The sequence below is a fragment of the Pteronotus mesoamericanus genome, unplaced genomic scaffold (genome assembly GCF_021234165.1).
Source record: "Pteronotus mesoamericanus isolate MK-2021 breed Mesoamerican mustached bat unplaced genomic scaffold, CSHL_Meso_final contig_32, whole genome shotgun sequence".
Classification (NCBI taxonomy): Eukaryota; Metazoa; Chordata; class Mammalia; order Chiroptera; family Mormoopidae; genus Pteronotus; species Pteronotus mesoamericanus.
Window position 1 is genome coordinate 5,835,762 of NW_026555134.1, and position 16,354 is coordinate 5,852,115.

At 34.7% G+C, this 16,354-nt stretch overlaps 1 protein-coding gene and 1 pseudogene across 1 annotated transcript in view; one reads left to right on the forward strand and one right to left on the reverse strand.

Moving 5' to 3' along the window:
- The window catches only part of GALNTL6 (polypeptide N-acetylgalactosaminyltransferase like 6), an 861,777-nt gene that overhangs the window by 642,636 nt on the left and 202,787 nt on the right, over positions 1–16,354 (reverse strand). The window lies entirely within an intron of this gene.
- Positions 8,572–10,515, forward strand: LOC129072483 (AP-1 complex subunit beta-1-like; annotated as a pseudogene).

The window sequence follows — 16,354 nt, forward strand, 5'->3', positions numbered from 1 at the left end:
ATCCATGTAATATATCCAATTAATGCATTTAATTTTTGCCCTTTTTATTGCCAAGTAGGATTTAGTGCATGAATATGCTGCAATTTGTTTTTCCATTCACCTGTTGATAGACAGTTGAGTTGATTCAGAATATAATTTTTGAAACCTAATGTTTACAATATTATATTCAGAAATTAATCTGGGAAGTTGTCAATATAAACAATAATTATGATAATAAAATAAATGTATGGCTGTCTGAAATAAAGTATATTATAAAATTAATTTATATGTGCTGAAGTTACTCACCAGACTAGACTCGTCTCTAGTAAAGAAAGAGTAATAGTTCTACTTCATAAGCTACTTATGAGGAATAAGTGAGTTAATACATGCACTCACTCTTATGACAGATCCTGTCACTTAAGGTCTCCGTGGATGCCAGCCCCTTTCATTATCTTTATTATCAGTAACAGAAAAATGTAATGGAACAATTTAAAATGATTCAATCACAGTAATTTAGGCAGCGTGCTATTACCTTGAGTCATAATTGCTAATTTACTTTTCTGTAAATCTTCAGCTAGAAGCGAAAACATGGCTGAGATTTGGGGATTGCTGGTCAGACACCTGAGCTCATGTGAACAGTGCAGGGTAGGGAAGGGTTTGTAATGATTTTGTTACATTGCTTTGTGCTGTGATATTTTGTTACATTGCTTTTTGCTCTGCTGAGTTTGCTTTAAAATTAGAAGTATCATTATTCTACCTATAATAATGGTCCAATGGAATCAAATTAACAGAAACAGTTTCTCTTGGACAAATAAATCACCTAAGTTATACTCATATATGGTACTTTAAGTTGAAAATATTATACAGAGAACAATTCTCTCAGAAAATAATCAAATTCATTTAATTCTATTGAAAATAATTTGATACTTGGTTTGATGTAAAAAAAACACTAAAGCAACACACACAACTTTAAAATTATGTTAGGGTTTACTTTTCCCTGTTTACATCAAGTTTTAGGGGGAAAAACACATGTGGGTACTTTACTAGTAATAACTAAAATTTGACATATGACAATTCCACTTTATTTTCTAAATATTTTCTAGTTTTAATTCATTTGCTCTTAAAAACTATATCATATTTTGTAATTAAAAATAATTAAGTAGTGCTTTGAAACACCATTGTAACTGGAAAACATCTACAAAATAAATTTGTTTATATGTTAATCTAAGACTTAGCTTTTAACTTGCTCCCCACCCTTACCATTCTTAAGCTTCTCAACTATAAGGAAAAAAATAATAAAATGATGAGAAAAACTGAAGCAAGCAGCCTGGAAAATAAGGCACGCCTAAGCAGAAAAAAGAAATAATCTCACATTTCCTTTTCTCTACCCTAGAATGGACTTACTGCAAAAGACCTCGCTCAATGCTCACCAAATGTGCAAGGGTGGGGTTTAGAGAATCTCTAATTCGTATCCCCAAGGGAATCAATTCAACATTTCACTTCTGAGAAAGGAATCAATCTGAAATTAGTAAAGACATGGTTTATATAAGCATTGTCCAACAACAATGTAATGTGAGCCACATATGTAAATAAAAACATTCATGTCATATAAAAATGGTAAAAACTAACAAGTGAAATTAATTTTAATATTACATATATCTCAATATGTACTCAATATAATCATGACAAAATGTAATTAATGTTAAAAATTACAACTTTCACTTTATTTCACTTTATTTTTGTACTGTCTTCAAAATCCAATGTGTATTTTACAGTTACAGCACAACTAAATTTGGACTACCCAGGCATGAAATTCTCAATAGCTACATGTGGCCAGGACCGCCATATTGGACAAGGCAGTTTTAGATTAAAAAAATATTGATTGAATAATAAAAAAATAGAACATTATTTGTCATTTCTGTATTTACTGTCATGCTCAAAAATATCTTCCCTAGCTTAAGAACACTCAAATTTTTCATTAGTAATTTTGTTTATTGTTTTATTTTTTATTTTATACTATTTATATAAAATTTATGTTTATATATTATATGTTCATTGTTTTATATTATTACCTTTTGAATTATTTTTTATTTCTGTTTTATGTTATATTTTATATATATTTACTGTTTACATATTTGTTTACTGTCATATTTTTTTATTTTATTATTTTTTTTTAATTAATTTATTTACTTTTTAAATACATTTGTCTCTGCCTTCCCCCCACCTCTTTCCCTTGCCCCCTCCCACCTTCCCTCCCTCAGCTCTTCCCCTTTGGTTTTGTCCATGAGTCCTTGCTATTTTATATTTATTATACCTGTAGTATCTTTGAAGTAAGGTATTAGATAGAGATAATGATTTGTTGGATTTCTAACCACTCATATCTAGAGCTTTTATTAATTAAATTAATCATGTGTCCACTAATTGGATATTACTGAAACATTTTATATACTTAGCTTTCTAGCCATTGTGTTCTATTTCATTGCATATCTCTCTACTTTTGTGCCAAAATTAAACTATTTTCATTGTTGCATCTTTATAAATTAATATCTCTTTGAGACTGCTCTCATCACTTGACACATACGTCACTGGAATGTTGATTGCAGGAGAGAATGATGGTGATGCTACGTTTCATAACTCAGGGATGTGCTACCTTTCGGCATCTCTGGGCCACACTGCAAGAGGAGTGTCTCAGGCCACACATTAAATACATTGTGACATGTAATTACAAAAAAAAAAAAACAAACTCATAATGTTTTAAGTAAATTTTCTATTTTGTATTGGGCCACATTTATAGCCATCCTGAGGTGCATGCACAGGTTGCAGGTTGTATACCCCTGTAAATAATTCCAATATTATGTTTGTCTTTGTGCTGACTTGTTATAATAATAGTCAATTGCAATCTGAGTTTTTCGCACATGGACAGTAGTTTTGCCAAATTTCCTTAAGTTGTGGGATTTAAAAAAAATTATTGCATACTAAAATATCTTTTGGACGATTATTTGATCCTTTGAAAACCTAATAATGATACATGTCTAATGCTTTAGCTATTTGTCTAAATTTGATCTCACCAAAAGTTTAAGTGAATCAGTAAATATACTTTAACATGATAATCAAATCAGGAGATAAGGAGGAATACAGCATACAAGATCCAAGTTGGCCAATTATTCAAAATGATAGTTTGGCATTTAGACTGCCCCTGTGTAGATATCAACACATTAAAAAGAGGTTCTTTTCACAATAAATGAACATTCACTGTCATGTAATTCATATCTTTTATTCAATAATATTGTAAGAGTTAAAAACTTAGAGGTTTAGCTGAAATCCTATACATTTTTTTGTCATTGCTTTGATCTACTATTTAAAAAAACTTCCACAAAAAAATGAAATTAATTGGACATTAACATTTTTCATGAGACATTCTTATTCCTCACTTTCATTCTTTATTTGTCTTCAGACTTTTTTTTTAATAGTATATCTTAAAATTTTCTAAGATATTTATTTCAAGCTTGTTGTTCTTTGGTTCATTTATCTTTTCCACCATTTAAAAAATGCCACATAAATTCTATGTTATCTCTGTTATTACTCAAAGATTAGTATTAATGTTCTTGTTTTCACATTTCATAAAATATTTTGGAGTTCTGAAAAGGAGATAATGCAAATCTGGAAACTTGTTCTTCTTTACAAAACCATTAGTTCTTACTGTCTGCTCATCCAGCCAGTACTTGGGACTCTTACCCTATATTTGCACTGATAGTTTGAGTTTAAGAAAATGGAAGATTAGAGGTGAATTTTGTTTGCTCTCTATAATCTATCAATTTTGTATACTATCTCCATTAATTTCTTCTCTATATATTTGAAGTAAAAATAATTCCTCAAAATTCTTTTGATCCTTTTTGGTGTTTTTCAGAAATATCAGTTATGTACCTTCCTGATGCCATTCTAAAAGGTTTTCCCAGAATGTTTAATCATCCTTTTTAGTTACTATTCTATTAATAGCCATAATCAGGAGACTCCACTTAGAAAGAGAACTATAATTTCTGGGTGGGAATACTCTCTAACAAGGGTTTGGATATACCTGTGAGACAGCAATGATCTTGAGTTTGGACAAAAATTTTCTATGTAACATAAGGTGATAAACTTTGAGTTAAACCTCAAAGGGAAATAAAACTAAGAGATAGTGAAAATAAAGGTCATAGAGTCCCAAGATTAGTTTGCAATATAACCTCACTATTTAAAGCACATAAATCTGCAAATCATTAGTAAAATTATTAAATTAACATTTAAATTAGTAAATTTTAAATTAGTAAAATTATTAATTATTATATTAAATTAATATAATGAGAACGGTTAGCATAACATTGATGCAACCTGGCAGCCAAGGAAAGTGGACTGGAATGCACATGCATGAACAATGACAACTTCACTGTACTAGTCACTGGGGGAGGCAGACACCATTGAATGAACATGTGTACTGTGTGGCCATCATATTCAAAATGACTGAGTGAGTAGAAGAGCAAATCTGCATTTGATTTTGTGTTAAGCTTGAACATTCCTCTGTAGAAACTATTTGGATGATTCAGAAGGCCGCAGCTATGGGCAACCGGTGATTGGTAGCTTCATCAGGATAATGTGCCAGCTCGTCCATCACATCCCATGTAGAATTTTTTTTGTGAAATATCAAATCACCCAGTGACTCAGCTCCTCAACAGCCCAGATCTGGTGCCCTGAGACTTCTGGCTTTTTCCAAAACTAAAATCACTTTTGAAAATGAAGAGATTTCAGACTGTCAATGAGATTCAGGAAAATACTATGGGGCATCTGATGGTGATTGGGAGAACTGCGTGAGTTCCCAAGGTGCTTACATTGAAGGGGACTGAGGCAGCATTGTCCTATGTATAATATTTCTTGTATCTTGTATCTTCTTTAACAAATGTCTCAGTTTTTGATATTACATGGCTGGATACTTCTGGACAGATCTCGTACCTTGTTCTGACATGTGATATCTGAAAGCCCTAGGCACTTGGTGGTTCCAACAACTGTGACTCAATAATTAGATTGAGTAGTGGTTATCTTATAGTTCAAACAAATAAAAATAGAAAGACCCTTGACAGAAAAATACAATCATGTGGCTTAAATATCAACACACAGGTATTTGTTTATCATAAAAAGTTTTGTGTTAGAGCACTTCAAAAAAAGAGGCCCGAAAGGGGTCCTGCCACTTTTTGGCCACTACTTGTCTGAAGTGAGTTTTAAATGTCAGTCCACTTCATGAAGAGTTTAGGCATAAATACAGAGTCTGGCACAAATAACATTCCTTTTTATTACAAAATATTTTATTACAAAATCATAAGCATGTAAATCTGTAACATAACAATATCACACTCAAGCATTCTATATGACATTTTCAGTAAAATGTTCAAATTAGAACTATAAATTATTACACCATATCATAACCCTACCAACCACGCTCAAGCAGGCCTTACTTCTGCTGGACCCTGTATGTAGACCATTATGTCTCTGCAAGATGATTCATATGGCAAACTGCTGCAGCTTAACCTGTAAAAATATCTCCTCAATTTCTATTGAAATATCTGATTCAAAGCAGCATTCACAGGGCTGGGGAAAATGTCAAATGTTTAATAAAAAAATAACACACATTTCTGAATTCAGTTTCCCATGTCTCTTTTAACATTTTAGTCATTGTACTGTCTGTATAAAAGAGGTCAAAATGAAATGTCTGATATTTAAGAACTGTATTTCTCTAGTACTCTATTTTCTTCCAGATACAACATGTATCTATACTTCACAAATTGTTCATGTGGTTATTATCTCATACATGATTTTCATTGAGTGCATATGCATTGCACTACTGAGTAACACTAAGTAAATAAGATAAATGCCACTCGCAGATGGATTCACCAAGAAAAATATGACCTTTAGGATGTTTGCAAACCATGCAGTTTAAGAGAGGAAGTTATCTAAGAATAAATGTCACATCCAGAAACAGAAGTAAGTTCCAGAAAAATTTTAGGTGACATATTCAATAAAATTAAACAAAATCTTACATAGATAATGCTTCAGCATAAATTCACTGAGAAAAATGAGACCAGCATATAAGACTAATGAGAAAAATGCTTGTTGAATATAAAAACATGCCTTGATGCACTGCATAGTAGATCTATTCATACTCACATGAAAGAGAAGAGCCTTAAAAATGTGAAGACCTTTAACAAATCACTCACATATATATTCTAGGTGAAACATCAGTAAAAATGAAAAAGTCAAGAACATATATAAGTAATGGAATCAAAGATAGACAATGAGAAGAAACTCTAAAATAGAAAGTTACCCACCCCAAATTATCTTATTATAGTTACAAAAATGCCATTTCAAAATGATTACTATTAAAATAAAATTTCAAAATTTATAGTCATTAATAATATGACTCTAGAATCTCAAATTATAAATTAGTAAAAATTACAGCAAGATAAGGGGAGATTTTGTGTTCTTCACTACTAAACAGAAAAATGATAAATTTTTAAATTAAGTGCACGTTTTTATACTTTCACATTTAATAAAATTTCAAAACGAATTAAAACTAAAACAATCCATCATAAATTTTAAAAATAGTATATTTTGATAAATAAAGACACAAGAGGTAGTCACATGAAAATAGAGGCTATTTGTATAGTTTCTTCCCTTGGTACTGTAAAGTTTTAAGATCAAGCTGATTGGCCTACTTTGGTTTGTTGCCAAAGAGTGAAGGAAAATTCTTAAGTATACATTTCCAGGAAGATAAAAGTGTGACATAAAAAATTTATTTTACTCCTGAATTCCCCAAAATAATTTTCCTTGGAAATTTCTTTGGCTACTGAATCCAAACTCCCTTGAGTGAGCATCTAATGAAGCTGATTCTCTGTGAGGAGAGAGTTGGCTCTTCCAGCTTCCAAATGGGATTTCTAACCACAATAGAGGAACCCTGGGAAATGTCAAGCCTAGAAAATAATTTGATTGTTAGCTCCATTTCCTTTTTTCTTGGGTGGTTTTGGCCCAGAAGTTATTAGCTGCAGCATAATGAATAATGGCCCTGATGTTTTTCTTTAGCAGTTACAAATATCAGTATATTCAGAGATTCAAACGAATGAGCCAAATTTGCAAACTTTTATGGAAGACAATCATTTTTGTAGGTCTACAGGAATCAGCAAAAACAAGCATAACCCCTTTTTATCAAGCATGGAATTTAGGGTAAAAACACTTGGTGATCTGGACTCAGTTCTTTGCAATTCAAGGTTAAATTCAAACCCCTGTTTTATAAATAACTGGCAGCTCTGGCACTGCTGGATTGCTCCTACAGCTCTCTAGGAAGATTTTTGGCAGAAAATACTTGTTGACTCATGCAGCACATCCTGAAATAGATGCACTTTTTTTCAATATTTTAAAAAATATGTTAGTGACTGACTAAATATTGTGAAGGTACTACCATCACTTTCTCCAAATGATTTTTTCACAGGTCATCCCATTTTCTTGAATAAATTTTGCCACATCAATTATAATGACAGCTCTATGAATGACCCCTAATAATTTTCCAAGTATTTTTTTATTTCCTTAGCTCAACATGATCAACTGTTGAGGACAACTGATTTCTTCAAAGTTATTCAAAAGAGAGGAAAGAAAATTTAACATTTTTAATCTTACCCTGCTCTTGTCCAACACTGAATGAATCATGTAACATAGCTTTAAAAAACCTTGTATTATGACAAGTTTTGCATTCCAAAAATAACCAAAAAAGAGAAAACAAGAGAAACCTCCTGAAAGCCCTAAATTTCAAGACTAGCTAAGGAAAAGAAAGAATATTCTGTTTCATGCTTGCAAAGAGGGAGCATCTAACCAATTCATGGTCAAACTTGAACTATAAATGTGGTTTTTTTCCCCCTTATTTAACTAATACTTTTGTAATCCTTTAATGAAAGTAAAAGATTTTATTTATCAAACTAAAATATTGATGAGTTTCATTTTTCTTTTGATCATTTTCTTGAGTTCTTACCAAAATTTTCATACTTGGTCTCACCCAGTCAACCTAATACATTGACTTCAACAACACTCCTTGAGTGCTCGGGCTTCTGCCTGGGACTCCAGGCCTCAGCTGTCTTAGGCCAGTCCAACCAATCAGTAAATCATGTCTCTTTGATTCCCAGACATTTGATCCATTTTAGTTTCACAATCATTTGAGTTGTTTTTGTTCAGAGCTATTAAGTCTTCACTACTGAGAGGCACTTGCTGAGAAGCTTACATGTGTGTCTCTTAAGTGGTTTGTCTGCAAGGTTACAAAAATTTTGAGCAACAAAGGTTAACAACTAGATCACTGGACTGCTGTTTAAAAGGTGTTAGACATATTTCAGCCAAAGACTTTACAAGTAGCCTTGTATCACATGCTATGCTGTGATATCTTAATTCATCTGTTGAAGAAATCTTTATATTGCATTCTCTGTGTCTTTCTCATGCAATTCTGGGACTACCAATTCTAGGACCATTCTCTGGCCCCTCCCCCAAATCTTGTCATTACATATATATTCATTTTGATCACCATTTTGATATGTCACCCTGAGGAATATCAACCTAATTGTTCAGAAAAGGCCTGAAATCTTAAAGCAGGAAATCAAGTCTTCTTTGTGAAGTATAATGATCCCATCTATGTTAAACTAGAGAAGTTGGACATCATGATTCGCTTAGCATCCCAAGCCAATATTCCTCAGGCTCTGGCCTAACTGAAGGAATATGCCACAGAGGTAGATGTTGACTTTGTTCGCAAAGCTGTGCAGGCCATTGGACAGTGTGCCATCAAGGTGGAGCAATCTGCAGAACGTTGTGTAAGTACATTGCTTGATCTCATCCAGACCAACGTAAATTATGTGGTCCAAGAGGCAATCGTTGTCATCAGGGACATCTTCCGCAAGTACCCCAACAAGTATGAAAGTACCATTGCGACTCTCTGTGAGAACTTAGACTCGCTGGATGAGCCAGATGCTCGAACAGCTATGATCTGGATTGTGGGAGAATATGCTGAATGAACTGACAATGCAGATGAGTTACTAGAGAGCTCCCTGGAGTGTTTTCATGATGAAAGCACCCAGGTGCAGCTCACTCTGCTCACAGACATCGCGAAGCTATTCCTCAAGAAGCCATCGGAAATGCAGGAGCTGGTGCAGCAGATCTTGAGCTTGGCAACACAGGGTTCTGATAATCCTGACCTTCAAGATGGGGGCTATATTTATTGGTGGCTTCTCTCAATGGATCCTGTCACAGCCAAAGAAGTAGTCTTGTCTGAGAAGCCACTGATCTCTGAGAAGACAGGTATCATTGAGCCAACTCTGCTGGATGAGCTAATCTGCCACATTGGTTCTTTGGCCTCTGTGTATCACAAGCCTCCCAATGCTTTTGTGGAAGGAAGTCATGGAATCCATCGCAAACACTTGCCAATACGTCATGGGAGTACTGACATCCCTGTTGGCACCACCACTGCCACCAACCTGGAGTAGCCTCAGGTTATTCCCTCTCAAGGTGACCTTCTGGGAGACCTTTTAAACCTAGACCTTGGTCTCCCAGTCAATGTGCCACAGGTATCCTCCATGCAGGTGGGAGCAGTGGATCTCTTGGGAGGAGGACTAGATAGTCTGCTTGGCAGTGACCTTGCCTGGGGCATTGGAGGAAGTCCAGCAATGGGACAGTCCTTCATTCCATCATCAATGCCTGAAACCTCTGCTCCTTCCCCTACCCCTGCCATGGTCAGCAGCGGCCTGAACGATCTGTTTGAACTCTTGACTGGGATAGGCAGGGCCCACAGTGGATATGTGGCTCCTAAGGCTGTCTGGCTGCCTGCAGTGAAGGCTAAAGGCTTGGAGACTTCTGGAACATTTACTCATCATCAGGGGCACATCTATATGGAAATGAACTTCACCAACAAAGCTATGCAGCACAGGACAGACTTTGTGACCCAGTTTAGCAAGAACAGCTTTGGTGTCCTCCTCAGCTCTCCCCTTGCCATCCACACCCCACTGATGCCGAACCAGCGATGTCTCCCTGCCTCTCAACACCTTGGGCCCAGTCATGAAGATGGAACCTCCGAATAACCTGCAAGTGGCTGTGAAAAACAATTTTGATGTCTTCTACTTCAGCTGCCTCATCCCACGCAATGTATTTTTTGTAGAAGACAGAAAAATGGAGCGCCAGGTCTTCCTCGCGATGGGGAAGGATATTCCCAAAGAAAATGAACTTCAGTTTCAGATTAAGGAATGTCATTTAAATGCTGACACTGTTTCCAGCAAGCTGCAAAACAACAACATTTATACTATTGCCAAGAGAAATGTAGAAGGGCAGGGCATGCTATACCAATTTCTGAAGCTCACCAATGGTATTTGGATCTTGGCTCAACTACGCATACAGCCAGGAAGCCCCAATTACATGCTGTTGCTGAAGTGCAGAGCTCCTGAAGTCTCTCAGTACATCCATCAGGCCTACGATAGCATTTTGAAAAACTAATAAGCTGGTCCAGTGCCCTCCGGCCACCCTGTGATCAGTGCAAGCCAAGAACTCTTAACTGAAAGAAATTGTATTGTCATGTAGAATCTGAACCTAAATACACCGAGGCCACCCACCAAGGTAGTGATTGGTGTAACCTGTGCTAAATTAGGGCACAGCCTGTTGGGTAGTTTTAGCTTCCCATGAATGTTTGTTAACCACTGCTTCACCCACTCCCCGCCTCTTGCCACCTGCTGCCGCTGTCTGTCCTTGTTCGTGGGCTTCTCCACACTGTGCCATGGCTGGCAGTTCTGAGTGTAATTTGATATTTTGTAATTGAGAGCTCATTTCAAAAGCAGAAAAAGACAAAAAATATTAAAGTAAGAATAAGTGTCACTGAAAAAAAATATGGATAACAAGGAGCAGGCCCAGATAAAAATAACAATTATTAAAGTTCTACCTATTTGGGATTGTTTGAACAGTACATATACTATGAAACAAGGCCATAGACCCCTGAGTTGATTTATTTTTGTAAGATACATATGAGGAATGTGTCTTTCTTGACAATCTTGCTGTTTGCTATTCCTTGCTACCTTATGACTAAATCTTTACCTAATGTACTACTTTGCTTGCTAGCTTCCAATTTAATACAGTCTTGCTTCCTTCTGGATTACCAGCTCCTCCACTTCTGATTTATCCCTTCATCTTTCACAAGTAATATTTGTCCTTCAATTTAGGTGAACCTATCTTAAATTGACTAACAGGTATTTTTTACTGTCTAGTTTGGGGGGCTCTTGCATTACAGTCTGGATTAATAAACATAATCAAGAAATTTCTCCACCAGTGTCTCTGGTTGAATTTCAAAAATCTTGTTCCAGTACCTTGGTCTTGCCCCAAAACATCTGCTTGTGGATAATTGGAATATGGAGGCTCACAATGTGTCTAGGGATATCAGTGGGTCTCCCTTACAGAATGGAATTTCTAGATCAGCTCAGAATAACTCTGGATACTGCTGCTCTCTGGAAAGGAGATTCCCTCTTCTCTTGCACAGAAATTAAAAAGGTGTTGCTAATCCCACAGGCTACAGAGGAACCTAAGTTTTATATGAATCCTACTGGTTATCAAGGTGGAAACAGAATTACTTCTAGTTCCCTAATCGGTTGCAGGACAAGGTAGAGTTATCTATATGAATATTGTGTGTATATTCCAAATAACTGAAGTAGGACTTCTTCATGGCTAACTGGAAAAAAAGGCAATGAGTAAATGTAGATCCTTTTGTAACTATAAAATACTATAAAATATATATAGTTTCATTATGATAATATTCATCATAACAAGCTTATGATTTATGAATGCCTTTAGACTAGCATAGTAACTTGTAGTAACCCATCTTCTCTATCACATGCACAAATAATTCAAATCAGCTTTTAGATTAACAGGATATACAATCTTCTGCCTCAGCAAATACAAGTAATAGCTTCATCCTGAGCAGTACAATTTCTGGCTAAAATCCTATGAGTGATAAAGGATTTCAAATGTAAAGGAGATCAAATATGAGATGACACTTTGCGATATACAGATGGTGGGCACACAATGCGATATACAGATCATGTATCATAGAACTGTACACTTGAAACTTATATAACTTTATTAACCAATATCATCCAAATAAATTTAATTAAAAATCTATGCATGATTTTTCAAGCCCAACCATAAGGCAAAGCCTTTACCTGGAAAGCCTCACAAGGAAAGCTATCCTCCCACCCACAGACAGTACATTCATGCTATACATGGTAGTTTCTTAGGGGAGCTGTAGTCAAGGACTTGGGGACCCCTGGCCAGCCAGGGTCTTGTGTGTACATACATTCCTAGCCCAAGTGACATCATTCCTGGGTCTCTTTATCTGAGGCCTTGGACAAAAGTTTTTAAGTGCCTCTACTGAGGCTTCTTTATTGAAGGGTGGTGGGGAAATCTTAAAGGCACTTTCTCCACTCTTAGTCAAGGCTCAGTACTTTCCTACTCCTAGCCTTGTCTCCCCTCCCTTCTTCTGGCCCTCAGGTCCATAAAACCACAGGAATCTTTTGTTTGTGGGTTCCTTCACAGTGAGATGACCCCCAGGTCTACACAACCCTCAAAGAAAAGCTCATTCAACTGAACAAAGAAGAGTGGGTGGTTCCTCCAGATTTATAGCCTCTTGAATATTCGGTGGCAGTAATGTGATTGGTCTTCACTGTCCCATTCATTTTGACTCTGGTTTGCTAATTGATTACTCCGAAACTCAGCAGCTCAGCTCTGTCTTCAACTCAGGATCCTGATTCTTCCATGATACTGAATGCTTGGTCTTCTTATCAGGTTTAGGAGTAACTTTCAACTATTCCTCTTCCTGTTAGTCAGCTGCTCTCAGCAAAACACCTGACATCACCCTTACTTAATCTGAAATGTTATATCCAATTATTTTTCATAATTAAGATGGACAATCAGAGCAACTTCATTCAAGAGGCATCACTCTTGGGTTAGAGAACAGCTGTACACTTCTTTTGTTTGAACAATTTTCATGTATAAACTTGTATTAAATGGGTTTTTCCTGTCTGGACTATACTACTTTATAATTAATATTGCTCTTATCTAAAGATGAAATAAGAGAGGTAATGAGCTTCTTTGTGTAACTCTGAGAAGCTGCTAGTGAAAACCTATTCCAGCTAGCTATTTTTTAAATATTAATTATATTAGAATTAATTCAATAAACACCCATTGGGATACATATTTCCCAATACCATCTAGAAACTCTTCCGTAATTATTTTGAAAACCACTGCCTACAGTCAAAATTGTCACAAAGTTATTTCATTAATACTTTTCAGAGTCATGATTTTTTTTTCAACTTACAAAAGATAAATTTGTTTCTTTTAATTAAGCAACAAGAAATGTGTAGTTTGTACTGTTTCCTCTATACCTTGACTTCTAGGAAACTCAGAGACAAGGATTTTTTCAACGGTGTTTGTTCTTTTTAACTAGATTTTTCACTTTAACTACAGTTTTGATTTTTTGTATATTTTTTCAACTCACTTTAAAATAATTTTTAAATTAAGCAGGATAGAAAAAGCAAACAATGAATTAAGTTACTAATATTTAATCATTAGTCAATAAACACTTATTGATTTGATTTAAAATATAAATAATATTCAAAGAACCATTGCAAATTAAAACAAAGTCTGTTTCTTAATAATGTCAACATGATTATAAAGAAGAGGAAAAATAAATGGTTTTATTAATTGGTAGATATTTATGGATTAGATTCAAATGTCATATCCACTGCTGACTTTGGAGAAATAAAGTATAGGTGATTTTGGAGAAATGTAGAAGATGATATAAATGGACATTTATTTTTTTGTACTTCCTTATAAATCTCTTTTTCTAGACAGCTGGCAGTATCCGAATCTCCTTGACTGAACATTAGGATACTGGAACAGAAATGCAAAGAACAGGCAGGTGGTTTTTAGTTTTAGACTTCCTAATAAAGTTTGCTAATCAAAAAAGTGAGAAAAGCTGGATTTATAGTGTACTCTCTAGCTGTGGATTGGAAAGTGCATGGGGAGAGATTAAATCACCCAGGCAGGATTTTTGGAGTCTAAATGAAAATAATCCGGGTTAGAGTTGGAAGGAAGGAAAATGAGACATTTCCTTGGAGTAGAAGGGGAAGGGGGTGAAGAAGAGGAGATTTGATCTGGAAATACCACCCTGAGGAGGTGATAAAAGCACAAGAAATTGCAGAGCATTATTCCTGGAAGGTGGACCAGAGGGGGAATCCATCTCTTCCCTTTTCAATAAATTTGCTAATCTGCTTTTACTGAGATGCTGGCTTAGATCTTTTCAACAACAGATGGGTGCTTATCTCCCATGGATTGTCCATTTTAGGGACATTCACCTGGGCACTGAGATTTTAATGAGTTCAGTCAAACTGCCCTGACCCTCCTCCTCCCCACCCCACCCAATCTACTCTCATTTTATGCATATAAACTGGAACTGAGTCTTTGACTTACTGAGAAGGAGTCATATGGAAGGGAAAGCCCAGGTCTTTACTCAGGGTGACTTGGAAATACTAAAACTACCTTCTCTCACATGTGAAGTTTACCTTCACAACCTATTTTGTTATTTATAAAATGGAGATACTAATGCCAACCTTAAAGATTATTGAGAGGCTTTCAATTACGTAAATCACATTATGCTATGAATGGAACACAACAGAAATTCAATTAACTATAGCTAATAATTACTTTTGTTTAATAGAATATAACCTTGCACATGGCTTTATTATTTCCTTTTGGCATAATCACTGTGTTTTTAATTTGAAAAAAATGTATTACTTAAAAATCGTTATCAAAACTATTATATATTTGTATGTTCTTTATCATGTATCTTCAATTTTCTTTTTACCATTATCTTCCTGCTTATTTTTTTCATCTTGAAAGATATTAAATTCAGAGATTGAGGGGTTCATCTTCTAAAAATGAGAGACAAATGAATTTATATTCTCATTAAAAATTAAACTATACAAATTAAAATTGCTTTAATTAAAAATCTGAGAGTCTATTAGGAAATTCCTAATTATATCAGGCAGAATGTACACAAGGAACTTACTTTTATTCTGATAATACACTTTATATATTAAAAAATATGTATTGTAGACTATTTTTGCAGACATTTCCCAATTAAATGAGAATATGAAAAGCACTACTGTGGTGTTTAAACCATTAAAATTTGAAAATATTAATAAGAAATTTAAAGCAATGTTAGTCCAAAATAGTTTTTTTCTAGAGAATTTTTTACTTATATAAAAAATTCTATAGTCAAGAATAAATTTTTGAAAACAGTTGTCTCAAACAAAGCAATATAAGAACCTTAAGAACATATTTGGAGTAATGTCTTTGCAGTAAATATGTAGTGAAATGTCTATATTTCAAATAGTAGCTACGATGTTCTGAGAAAACATAATGATAAGAAATGAGTACTGAAGCATACTATGAGAATTTGAGTCCCTACTATACCACCTGCCAGTTTTATGTACTTCAAAAGGTTACTTACTTCTCCTGTCATCTAAGTTTCTATATCTGTGAGTGTCAATAAGAGCAACTAACTCAGGTATTTTATGAGAGAATTTCTTAACGCACAGTAAATTAATCAATATTGGCAACAGTTTTCCATTTGTTTATTCATTCACTCAATCAACAACCATTTACTGAGTACCTACCTACTATGTGACAGAAACTGAGTTAGGAGGAATAAAAGACAGGGATCCCTGATATCTGGAGTTTACATTCCAGTGAGAACTTATGTTCAATAATAAGATCATTATAATTAAGGGCCAGCTATATATACATCAGTCACCACATTAAACACCTTGCATATGGCATCTTATCAAATTAATATAAATGTTTGTGATAAAATAAAACATAATCATGCCAGATATAAGCTTATTCATCAACATACTTGCATGGTAAAGAGTCAAGTTAGCAAATGTAATTCTTGTTTCTAGACAAAGTCTTTTTATAAAATACTTTAAATATGTAATAAATAATACTAAAACAGTAAAGACTCTGAGGTTGAGTGTGTTAATGTAATATGTCTTTTATATGGCCATAATGTTCTTCAATGAAGACAAGAGTAGCTTATAATATGAATTTGTATCTTCCAGCAGTGCTAGTAGTATACATACCAAGTTAACGCTCTTATGTGATCCCCTGTTACAATCACACGGATATATTCTAAGGATGGGTTCAATGGTGTAGAGAGAAACCAGGAAGTGATCACTGGTTCATACCTAGTCCAAATTTGTGGAATATTTGAGCATCACGTTCTACCCAA